The sequence below is a fragment of the Lepidochelys kempii genome, chromosome 1 (genome assembly GCF_965140265.1).
Source record: "Lepidochelys kempii isolate rLepKem1 chromosome 1, rLepKem1.hap2, whole genome shotgun sequence".
NCBI classification, from domain to species: domain Eukaryota; kingdom Metazoa; phylum Chordata; order Testudines; family Cheloniidae; genus Lepidochelys; species Lepidochelys kempii.
This window is the reverse complement of record NC_133256.1, coordinates 340596091-340608372: the sequence shown is the minus strand read 5'-3', so window position 1 is coordinate 340608372 and position 12282 is coordinate 340596091.

Genomic DNA, 12282 nt, shown 5'->3' with positions numbered 1-12282 from the left:
CTGACCGCCACAGAGGAAGGATCTTTGGAAATGACTCCAGCTGAAGAGATGCCACAGCCCTTGCCTGCAGGAGCCGGAGATCCTGAGAGTAGGAGCCCCAGGGAATTACTCGCGCTGAGGAGCCTGGAGACCCTGAGGTCCCATGGACTACAGCTTTGCCGTAGGAAGTGACACAGGGAGGGTGAACGAGTGATACCTCCCACCCGTGTGAGGGCAGCGTGTTTCGGTGGGATTCCCCGCTGACCCAGTGGCAGACCACTCCACCACTGTTAGGGCCTGGTGGGGTCGGGTGGGGCTAGGCCCCCCTACCTGGGCCACCACTCCCCCTTGTGGTGGCCCCTTGGGTACTGGCTGCTAGTTCTCACTGCCCTGTGTCTGAGGATTGTTGTATTGACTCTGCCCGCTAGGCCACGACCCCCTGAACACAAGGGCTTCAGTACTGACTCTGGCCATTAGGCTGCCCTGCCCTGACTCCAAGAGCTGCTATATTGACTCCGGCCTCTGGGCCATGCCGCTTTCAGCCTAAGGACAGTCTGGTAGACTGTAACCACGGTGGTAACACAACCCTGCCCTGCCCCAAAGGAGGACGGGATGCGTATACCACATGACAAGGGGCCAGCTCTAGGTCACAGGGGCTCAGAGACCTCCCACCCCACTGCCCTAGGGATTGCAGGAACGTGTGTGTGTGCAGGGGGGAATAATCTAGCCTCTGTTGGAGGGTAAAGACCCTGCTGTAAACTTGTCAGTTACAAAAGAAGAGTTTAGGTCCTGCACTCCCGCAGCTGCATACCCCCCCCCCCCCAGGACCTCCACACACCTTTGCCCTTCAGGGCCCCCACACCTCTGTCCTGAAGGTCCCGCTGCCCTGCAACCCCATCACAACTCTGCCTGGAGTGCACTTCTACACACACCTGCACCGGCCCGTCAGGATGGAGGGGTGGCCAGACCAGATCTGAGCGGGGCTGTGACCCTGTGCGCCATTTCGAACTGATTGCACCAAAACCGCAGCTTTATCAAGCTGTGGCCATAAATTTTGAACCAAAAGAATCACAACTTTCTGACAGCTTTACGCGTCACATCTATTGATTGTGATCACAATATGAATGCAAAATTATACAATTGTCACATGAATGTAAGCTTTCTTTTCTGACCTATGCAATTAAGGAAAACCATGATTTTACTGTCATCTCTCACTGGAATAGGAATAGGTGGAGTTTCTTGGCAGAATTTTGCAGAATTTCTGTTTTTAGGAATACTCACGAGTAAGGATATGCAGGATCAGCCCATAAAAGCCATGGGAAGAACTGTTGCACAGGTTGGAATAATAGTAAAAGAGAGAGGGCCAGTTCCTTAGCCATTTGGCTCAAGTTGTCTAGGCAGTGCACCTGGACTGGCTACTTGGGCTGGGTGCTAGGCATATAATTTGGTTCCTGTCCATGGTGCAATCTGTTCATGGCACTAGTGTGCTCATTCACAAGGGAATGGTTTTTCCCAAGGGAAATGGTCTTGTCTGGAGGAAAGCATATGCTGTGTAATGCTGCTCCTGCTCTGTGCAAAGGAGTCTGCTCGCTGACTGCTTTCCTCAAGCGAAAAGGATTTACTGTGTTTATAAAACTGGATGTAATTCCTGGATAGCCTTTTCATTCCTGTTACAGACAATGGCTCTTCAGAAAACCTCCAAGCAGTTACTAGCTAATGTATCTACTAATCTAGTGATCCAGCTAGCCAGGTGGCTGTCAATCTAGCCCATTTGCATCATTTAATAACTCAGGCCAGGTCTATGCTACAGACCTATATTGGCATAACTATGTTCATAGATTCATAGATATTTAGGTCAGAAGGGACCATTATGATCATCTAGTCTGACCTCCTGCACAACGCAGGCCACAGAATTTCACCCACCACTCCTACAAAAAAAACCTCACACCTATATCTGTGCTATTGAAGTCCTCAAATCGTAGTTTAAAGACTTCAAGGAGCAGAGAATCCTCCAGCAAGTGACCCGTGCCCCATGCTACAGAGGAAGGTGAAAAACCTCCAGGGCCTCTTCCAATCTGCCCTGGAGGAAAATTCTTTCCCGATCCCAAATATGGCAATCAGCTAAACCCTGAGCAAACCCCCCCCCCCCCCCCCCGAGCGACATAGTTATACCTATCTAGCCCCCTGCGTAGACCATGCTATGTCAATGGGAGAGCTCTGGGGGAGATGGAATACGCCGACGGGAGAAACTCTTCACTAAATGTCTTCACTAAAGCGTTACAGCGAGGCAGCTGCCTGGTGCTATACACGAAGACACGCCCTCGACGTGTCACAGCTAAATACAAGATTGGAATAGATTGTTTAACACAAGTAGTTAACCCACATTTCAAGGGGCCATTCACGGTGAAGTGGCCCGTTAACACCCCTCCAGTCTTGCGGGGGGAAGGAAGTGGGGGAGTTAGTTTCCCAGACCTGAAGAAGAGCTCTATGTAAGCTTGAAAGCTTGTCTCTCTCACCAACAGAAGTTGGTCCAAAGATGGGCTCACCCATCTTGTCTCTCTGCAAAGAAATTGACAATGATTCAGCCACTGGTGTGCTGAGAATGCTGCCTATCATGTTGTCCAATATTGTTTCCTTGTCACCCTGTCACCCTGTCTGTATCCACTTGTTGTCTCTTGTCTTATACTTTGACTGTAAGGGAACATCTTTTTGTTCTGCGTTTGTACAGCCTGTAGCACCAGGGGGGCCTGATCCGTGACTGGGGCTCCAATGCATTACAATAATACAATAACAATAATGCTGGTTTCAGAGCAGCCCCACTGTGCTAGAAGAAAGGATCTGGTCTTCTTCATGGTTGGTGCCTTGCTTGGTCTCTTTAGGACTCTTTTTGGGGAGGGGCTGCTGGCTCTTTCTTTGGGGTCTACACTTACTGTGGGGTCTGAGGGCCCATGTCCCTCACAAAATTCTATTGTGACTGTGAACGCAGAGTCAAGTTAGCTAATGCAATGATGATCAGTTGAATCAGGACAATGTCATGTTCAACATCGTGGCAGGTAGGTCTAACCCTCCAAGCATGGTTTAACCACGCCTGGCTAACACAAAGCTGACCATGACTTGCTGCAAAGTCAGGGTCAGCATCATATTAGTCAGCTCGACTCTTCACAGTTGTGTTCCAGCACAATAACATTTTATAGGGAAAGGGCAAAAGGATTGAGCGTTATTTTGTGCCAGACTCAAGCCACATGATTCAGATTTGATTTTTCTATTGCCTGGTCTAGATCCAAATTTTGCAAGTTGAGGCCCACCTTATCTAGTGATATCAACTGTGGTAATTCAGAAGCTCAGATCTCAGTGAGTAAAATAGCTATTTAGTTCCCCACTTGTTTTTGGCAATAGACTTCGGGCCAGATCCTAAGCTAGTGTAAATCAGAATCACTCCATTGAAATCTGTAGAATCATGCCAGTTTACACCATCTGAGAATCTGGCCCTTTTTAAAAGAGTCACATACAATGTCTTTCACTAGGAAAGCATTTTATTTTCTTATTTACGGTAACCTCTGATTGCCACTGCCGAGTACATTGGGTTTTGTTAGGCACTAAGGCTCCGGTCCACAAAGGTATTTAGGCTCCTAACTTCTATTGCTTTCAGTAAAGCTGGGCCTAAGATCCTCAGGGCAAGGTCTGTCTTTTTGTTCTGTGTTTGTACAGCACCTAGCACAACGGTATCCTGGCCCACGACTGGGCACTACCATAATACTGCTAATAGATAATAAATAATAAGTACTGGGGGCTTTTAAATGGATGAAAACAGGAGAATGTTAGTCAGTTACATAAAACCATTTGCTTCACTAAGGGTGCTCTCTTGGCTTCCGTGCTAGGGGTGGTGAATGTCAACACTTTAAAGCCCCTGGTGAGGCTACTAATATCCTGTCTGACACAGAGCCAAAAAATTCTCAGAATTACATGCCTTGAACTGAGGAAATCCTGTAAAACCTGGGCTTCGATGAGATTGTTTTGAAATCTGAGAGAGCGAGAGGGTAACTCAGATGGCTGGGCTGAACGAAGGCACGAGATGTCGGCAGGAAGAACAAGCGGGTATCAGATATGAGTGCAATCAGGTGTGTGAAAAGAGGCAAGCAAGTTGTCATTAACCACCCGTGGCCCCGGTGAATCCCCAACTTTCCAAGCGCTCTAAGACTGATTTACAAAGGAGGCTGCTTTTGAAATTGCTTGCTATTATCTTATGATCTTCTAAGAATATGGGAAGCCCTTTGTAGTGAAAGCTAAATGCAGAAGCTTTGGAAGAAAACTAACATGGGGCCAGAAGAGCAAAATACATAATGTGACAGGATCACTGAGAACACAATGCTCTATCTATCACAGTGCCACACCCTTATTTTGCACGGATGTCTCCAGCCACCACTGCTGTTGTTTCAGATCAGATCAGGGCAAGCTTAAACCTTTGGCCCAATTGTAGTACTAAGCATTATTCTTTCTACTGCTGCTACTCAGATACAATTCTAGCTGGGTGTGCGAGTGAAGATGCAGAATTGGGTCCACTGTGTATATTCAGTGGCGGTTGGATGCACAGACATACAATCCATTGCATGGAACATGAGGTTACGGCATGTAGGCAAATGAGGGATGTCACTCAAATTACACCGCACTTTTTAGGTGTAAATATTTCCAAACCATGGTTACAGGACCCAATCCTGCTTCAGTGGAAGTGAATGGGAAATTAGGCCCCAAATGAACAACTGGTTTTCTCACTCACTGTCTTCTCGGTCACCAAAAGTGTGTAAACAATGCCAGGTCCACAGGAGCTCTTGAGTGCTCTGTCCTTTGGAAACACCAAGTAGAAGAATAAATATGAATTTTGGAGTCTACCGTTAGGCTTCCATCCTTGACAATCTTGAACATTTTGCCCAGGGTTGTGATCTTATATCCCCAATCACCTCACATACTTTACCAGGGGACTGACAAACTATGGCCCTCATGCGGCTGTGCTGCTTCCAGAGGAGATCTCCAACTGCTTGGGAAAAGTGGGCGTGTGTCATTATCCCCATTTTCCAGATGGGGAAAGTGAGGCACAGAAAATTACTTTCAATCATGGGTGCCTAAAATTCCATATTCAGGCAATTAAATAAGTGGCCTGATTTTTCAGAAGTGTGGAACAGTCCTAACTCTAAATGAAGTTAGCAGGGACTGAAAATATAGGCATACATGTCTACAGGATCTGTCAGGGACCAGAGCGCTAGAAGGACAGGCCGACTGGCCCAGACCGAGGGTAGGCGTCAGAGTTGGGGTCAAGAACCAAGCAGGGGAATGTGGATGGGAACAGGCATGACTGCAGCTGAGCACTGAGCCGCCACTAGCTTGGCCCTGCTGCTGGGCTTAAGATCAGGTCTGGTGATGCCTCTCTGCCAATCCAGGGGTTCTGGTCAGTCAGAGTGTTCAACTGTAGGTCAACTAGCTGGTCCCAGGTTCGGCAGCAGGTCCTGATTCCTGACAGGGGCCTTGGACTGTGCAATCCCTTGGGAAGGGATGGTCTGTTACTATGTGTATGTCTGGCTCATAGCACAATAGGGCCCTGATCTTGGCTAAGGATCCTAGGTGCTGCAAATCCCAATACCTGAGCACTCCCAGGACGGATATCAACAACAGAACTGAACCAGTGATGAAAACAGTAGAAAATCTGTGGCCTAGTATAGACACCCCGTAACACCTTCCAGGGCAGATCAGACTTCCACTACGAACAAACCCATTTTTCCCACTTTTGCTGGTCACGTTTACATCTCTCCCTTTGTCTGCTGCAAGAGATGCTGCCCTCACTATGTAGACAGACCTACTGCGGGCCAGTTTGTCCAGATAAACTGGCACTCATTCCTCCTTGATCCCATTCGCTTCAGCAAGGTGTGAGCTGGAGATAGGGTTGCCAGGTGTCCGGATTTTGACCTGGTGGCTCCAGTCATCACTGCTGACTGGGTCATTAAAAGTCCGGTTGGTGCGGAGCTGGCAGGCTCCTTACCCGGCTCTGCACACCTCCCAGGAAGCAGTTGGCATGTCCCTCCAGCTCCTAGGTGTAGGGGCAGCCATGGGGGCTCTGTGCGCTGCCCCTGCTCCGAGTGCCAGCTCCACAGTTCCCATTGGTCAGTAACCATGGCCAATGGGAGCTACGGGGGCAGCACCTGCAGGTGGGGCAGTGCGCAGAGCCTCCTGGCCGTGCCTACACTTAGGAGCCAAAGAGACACGCCAGTCACTTCGCTGGATCTGTCTGATGTCAGCACTGCCTGGAGCCTGCACCCTGAACCCCCTTCAGTGCCCCTGCTTCCTGCCCCAGCTCTAAGCCCCCTCCCACACCCAAACTCCCTCCTAGAGCCTGTACCTCGTTCCACATCCCAACCTCCTGCTTCAGCCCGGAACCCTGGCTCACACTCCAAATTCCTCAGCCCCATTCCCCAGCCCGGAGCCCCTTCCTGCACCCCAAGCCCCTCATCCATGGGCCCACCCCAGAGCCGACAGACCCAGCTGGAGCCCTCACCCCCTCCCGTACCTCAATCCCCTGCCCCAGCCCAGTGAAAATGAGCAAGTGAGCGAGGGTGAGGGAAAGCGAGCCACAGAGGGAGGGGGGATGGGGCGGGGCCTTGGAGAAGGGGCATTGGGGCAGGGCCTCAGGGAAGGAGTGGGGCAGGGACGGGGCCTCGGGGAAGAGGCAGGAGGCTGGGCAAGGCTGTTCGGTTTTGTGCGATTAGAAAGTTAGCAACCCTAGCTAGAGATCATTTATTATTTGCTTTTCGGAAACACCCACAATGTGCTCAATGTTTTTCAAACTAAAAAGCCACCATCCTTGCTTCAGGGCTCCCACTGTAAAGACAGATAGACAGACAGAAGTTAGAAGGAAAGGGGACAACATGTAAGTCAAGTGCTCAAGGTGGAGCTTGGCCACATCTTGGCAATTGAGGTCAACTTTTTAAAAAAATCCTTTTTTACTGTTCGTTATTTATCAGCTGAATCCTCCCTAGGCATCAGAGCAGACCTGAATCTCCAAGTAGGACCTAAATGCAGAAAGGGAAGAGACCTTGTTGGTGTGTTGCGGTAAGAGGTGACGAGTGGGGGGCATTTGGGTCACAGCCCTCCCGATTGCTCCGTCACATCGTGCAGCCAGGACCCCTCCTATGGGGCAGCTGAGCCAGCGAACTGCACCAGGCAGGGAGAGGCAGAGACAGGAGGAACAGCTGGGAGCTACAGGGAGGGGCTGCTGCTTTCTGGGAGGGGGGTCTGATCGAGCTATTCCAGGGTTGTGCCCCCGCCCCCATCAGCAGGCATGGGTCATCTCTGGCTGCAGAAAGCATTCTGTGCAAAGAGGGCAGCATGGAGATCGTGTGAGAAAGTGACAAATGGGTGTGTAACACTGACAGACACTTGTTGTCGTCGGGCGGGATTGAACCTGCGGCCTGTGGAGCTTAGTGCATGGTTCTCAACTGCATGAGCTAAAAGCCACGTGCCTCTTAGCTAAGGCTGTAGCAGACTCATTAATCACTAAGTGGTCTTGGTGCCACTAGGTGGGACAGAGCACCACACCCAGCAGGTGTGTGGGTTAAAGGTGCATGAGGCAGGCATGACTGAAGTGGAAAGGGGCATAATGCCAGGCTAGACAAGGGTGGATAACTGAAAGGGGTAGAGGTTTGAAGGCAAAGACAGGAAGCTTGTGTGACGCCGGCGGGTCAGGTGCCAAGTCAGGCCAACATCCCCAGGCCTCAATGAAATATTGACAAATATGAAGCTGAAATCAGTCTGGCTCGCCTGAGTGTTAGTATTGTTAAACTAGGTCGAATTCTAAGAATGCGTTTAGACTTGATTGTATGCTTGTGAGTTGCTGCCTCCATTAATCTCACTTATGGCCTCTGTATGCCATATCGTAAGGCAATATTGAGTGTTTGCATTGTAAGCCTCTGTAACTGCGTAAATCACCAGACAGGAGAGAGACACTGAGTGGTGTGAAATGCTGGTCTCCAACAGAAAATGTTATGTCCTGCCTGACAAGGAAGGCCCATCGACACCAGACAGACTAGAGTGCAACATGAAGATGAGTCTTGCAAGTGAATCCCTCCCATCTGCTGAGTTTGCATCTCAAAGCAGAAATGAGGAAAGAAATAAAAAGCCTCTAATAAGCAGGAAGTGTATCTTTATGCTGCTTGAACTCTGGGGAGCTGGGATTACTAGGCATAAGCTAAAGATCCCCAGTGCTTAGGCTGGGTTAGCCCTAAAGGACATACAGAGCTTGCTTATCATAGAAGCTTCTATTACTTTTTGAAATTTAAGATTGGAACTCATTGGGGTGTATATGTTTACCTGCTTTAACGTTGTAAATAAATTGTTTCCTTTTCCTATATAATAAATCTTTAGATCGTTTATTATAGGATTGGCTACAAACATTGTCTTTGTTGTGAGATCTAACGTGCAATTGAAAGCTCAGTGGTTTGAGCATTGGCCTCCTAAACCCAGGGTTGTGAGTTCAATCCTTGAGGGGGCCATTCAGGGATCTGGGGCAAAAACTGGGGATTGGTCCTGCTTTGAGCAGGGGGTTGGACTAGATGATCTCCTGAGGTCCCTTCCAACCCTGATATTCTATGAAAGAATTGTCTATGAATTGAATATTGTTGTGATACTTGGAGTAAGGGACTATCTATCACAAAGATAGGCTTCCCTGGGTGGCAAGACAGATTAAAATATCCCAGAGCGCACTCTGTGTTTACACTGTTATAGTACCTGAGGAGTTTACACTTGATAATTAGTTGGTGAAATCTCAGTCTAGAATTCACAACCAATTTGGAGTTTGTACCCTGGTTCTTAACAGCCTGCCCATGCTCTCAGGCCACTGCAGGACAGCTTAACCCTAGGGAAGGGGAGGCAGCAGAGAAATTCAAAGCAGTGGCAACATAGGAAGAGTGTGGTGTAGTGGCTAGAACACTAGCGTGCGACTCAGGAGACCTGGGTTTTATTTCCAGCTCTGCCTCTGGCCTGCTGGGTGACGTTGAGCAAGTCACTTCCCCTCTCTGTGCCTCAGTTTCTTCACCTGTAAAATGGGGGTGATGACAAGGACTTCCTTTGTAAAGTGCTGTCAGATCCCCTCATGAAAAGCCCCTGTATACTACGAGCAGGAGTATATTATTTATTATTATGATCAAAATGATGAGCAAGGAAGAAGATCTTAGTTGCTGGTTTTTGCATGGGCAATGTGTATGGCAGGGCAGCCAAACAGAAGGCTGCTGCAGTGACTGGGTCAGGAAAGGTCTGAATGAGAGTACTGCAGGGGGGGATGGAAAGAAATGTAGAGACCTGATATATGTTGCGATGGATAGCCTGGAAGTGTTGGGCAAAGGAAAGGGAGGAGTGAAACATAACCCCAGATCACGACTTGAGTGATGGAGAGGACGGTGCAGCTGACATTACAAAGCACGGACATTTAAATGAAACAAACAGGCAAGGAAACTGAAAGCAAAAAGGAATCCTGTCTCTGTCATGGGCTCTAACCCCTAGGCCACACCTCCTAGCCTAATGAAAAGCCTTGAGGCTCAAAGACCCTGCGGGGCCTACAGCTTTCTGTCCCCAGAGAAACCAGTGTTTTTGGTTGGGGAATTTCTGCCTTTGAAGGACTCCTCACTGGGACATAAGCTGCCTTCTGTGCAGAAAAAGACAGCAGCCCATCTGGTCCACACAAGAAAGTTTTACAGGCAAAATTTCCCTTCCGTCAGCACTGCGGTGCGTGCATCCACACTCCGTTTGGATTCCTGCCAACAAAACCCTCAGCTTTTGCTGGCACAGCGAAACCAGCTTGCTGAGTGACCGAAGTCCTGTAGCCGGCCCCATATGAAAGGGCCATCTCAGGGCTCCCCCTTGTGGTATGACGCAGCCCTCAGCTCCCTTTCCCAGCTCTTGCATGAACTCCTCTTGGGGTCTGTGGACAACGGGGCTGGGGTGAGCTTGGTGCACGACTCCAGGAATGTGGCCTTCTGCATCCAGAAGTCGTGGAGCCGCTGCTGAGCATCCCAGGTGTGCGTCATGATCCGGTCCCACTACCCAATGCTCATACAGGCCCCAAACCACTGCTTCACCGTGGGCAGTTGCTCGGGTCAGCTTCATTCACGTCCTCCTCCTCTGCATCGCTGGATGTCCGGTGGGTGCTGGTCTTCCACAGATACAAGAGAGTGACTTGTTCTGTCCTTAAAACAGGCAAGAGACGTCTGGTGACCTGTCACCGTGGCAATGCAGCTTGTGGGCTGAGACCACTGCTGCTGCCCAGTACTGACCTATAGTTTCCATGTACTCCCCTGTCTGTCTGCCCATCTATTGTCTTGTCTTTTGCTTAGATTGTCAGCTCTTTCGGGTCAGGGACTGTTTTTTTTTTTTTTTTGTCCTGTGTTTGTACCATGCCTAGCACACTGGGAGCCTGGTCCATGACTGGTGCTCCTCGTTCAGCTATGGTAATACAAATACTAAATAATTGCTAACGTTTGGATGGGGAGATTGAAAAATGGCATGAAAAAGAGTAGATTATGGGATGGAACAGAGGGATTTGTGGGCATTTGACCCCAAACTCTCACAGGTCCCTGACAGCGGTGTCCTGTAACACACGGCAGCAGCCCCACAATACATTGCAAACATTTCCCAGGAGGCAGTGCATCAGATGGTGGGGAGGGGACCCTGGGATGCCTCTTACAGTGCCACATGTCTTTGGCTGAGGCAAGCTAATGCTGGGAGGACGCATGGTCCATGCAAAAGCAGCCGGATGTGAATGCTCTCTGCTGAAATAGCTGTCAGTAGGACGCCGGCAGAACTTTTGCTGGGAAAACTTTTGAGTGTAAACAAGGCCTGGAAGTCTCTTCTTTGGTGGGTAAGGGCTGGTTTTTCTTTGAGCATGACATATTTCAATTTCCCCAGAATGCATGGGACCCCCAAGCAGAAGTCAGTGGCATCGCTCCTAGATCTGAATTCTTCAAAGGAATGTCAGGAGCTGCTCTCAGCAAAGAGAAACTGGTATGGGGGGAGGGGGGGTAAAGACTAATGCTAACACCTTAGATTTAGGTTCCCCCTATACTGTACTAATGATATATTTCCAACAGGACAATTAAAACATGAATCACTCTTGCAGTATAGATTGGACTGAACTGTTTTTCACTGGTTTTGAACCATGCCAACTCCTGTGACTTTATCACGAGACTGCAATAGTTGTGGTTTTTCTGAAAGCCCCAGCTCCGGGAGTCATGTGATTATATGAGATTGTAAGTGTGAAAGGGAGTCAATTTTATGAATTTGAGAAGGTGCCATTTAGATTGTGAAATTGAAATCCAACAAACTAGATTTCCCAGTTTGAGGCGTGTTAGACCCAATATTAGAATGGAATCTGATAGAAGAACCCCGCTTTTAGTGACTCAAGGGAGGGTCAGCCTCCTCATTTAACACTCGGTTCTTTTTAGGTCAGCTTTTATTTTGCACTGCATTTCTCAGATCAGGACAGTCTAGTATACTGTTGATTGTATACTGAGGTGGGTCGGGGTGAATAAATAGCTAATTATCAGCTTTCTTTTTCAAAAAATCACGTTTCTAGCCCTCTAGGGACAAGCTTAACGTGACCTTAGTGCATCCTAAAGGCTCAGAAACCCAAACCCAAATCAACTAAACCCCAAGTGGATTTTTATCACTATTTTTAAGGTTTGGGAAAGCCTGGGGTTGGCTGCAGCTGAAAGGTCGATAGGATCGACATTAAGTGTTGTTAAAGGAGAGATCAGTGTAAATTAGGCCGGTGCAAAGGCACTGGTATTTGTGTCCCCTGCATCCCACTCTGCACCCGTTCAGTCACACTGGGGCACATCAGAGCCAACTAATCGACTGTAATATGTGGCAGCTGTCAATGGCCTCCAACGTTCATTACCAGGGCATGGGAAAGTCCCAGCTTCTCCCCCTACGCTGGCTGCTCAGACTCCACCACTATTCTATGGCCTCTATGCAGGGGAGATCTTCCTGGGGCCAGATCTGCTTGGCTTAGGGCTGATTTGCACCAGTTGAGGGGTGCAAATCCGCTGGAGTGCCACAGAGCCTGTGGGGACAAAATCCCTTTCCTCTCTGGCCCCCAGGAGATAGCACAGCTCAGGAACCTGGTACAACAAGGTCCTGCCCCCTCTTCACTACCCCCTCCTGTATTTTAACTGTGCCAGAGAATTGTCTTGTCCTAGCCACATCCCAACCCCGGCGCTGGTTATGGTGTAGACGGGACCAGAGAATCCCTTTGTTTTATCGATATAC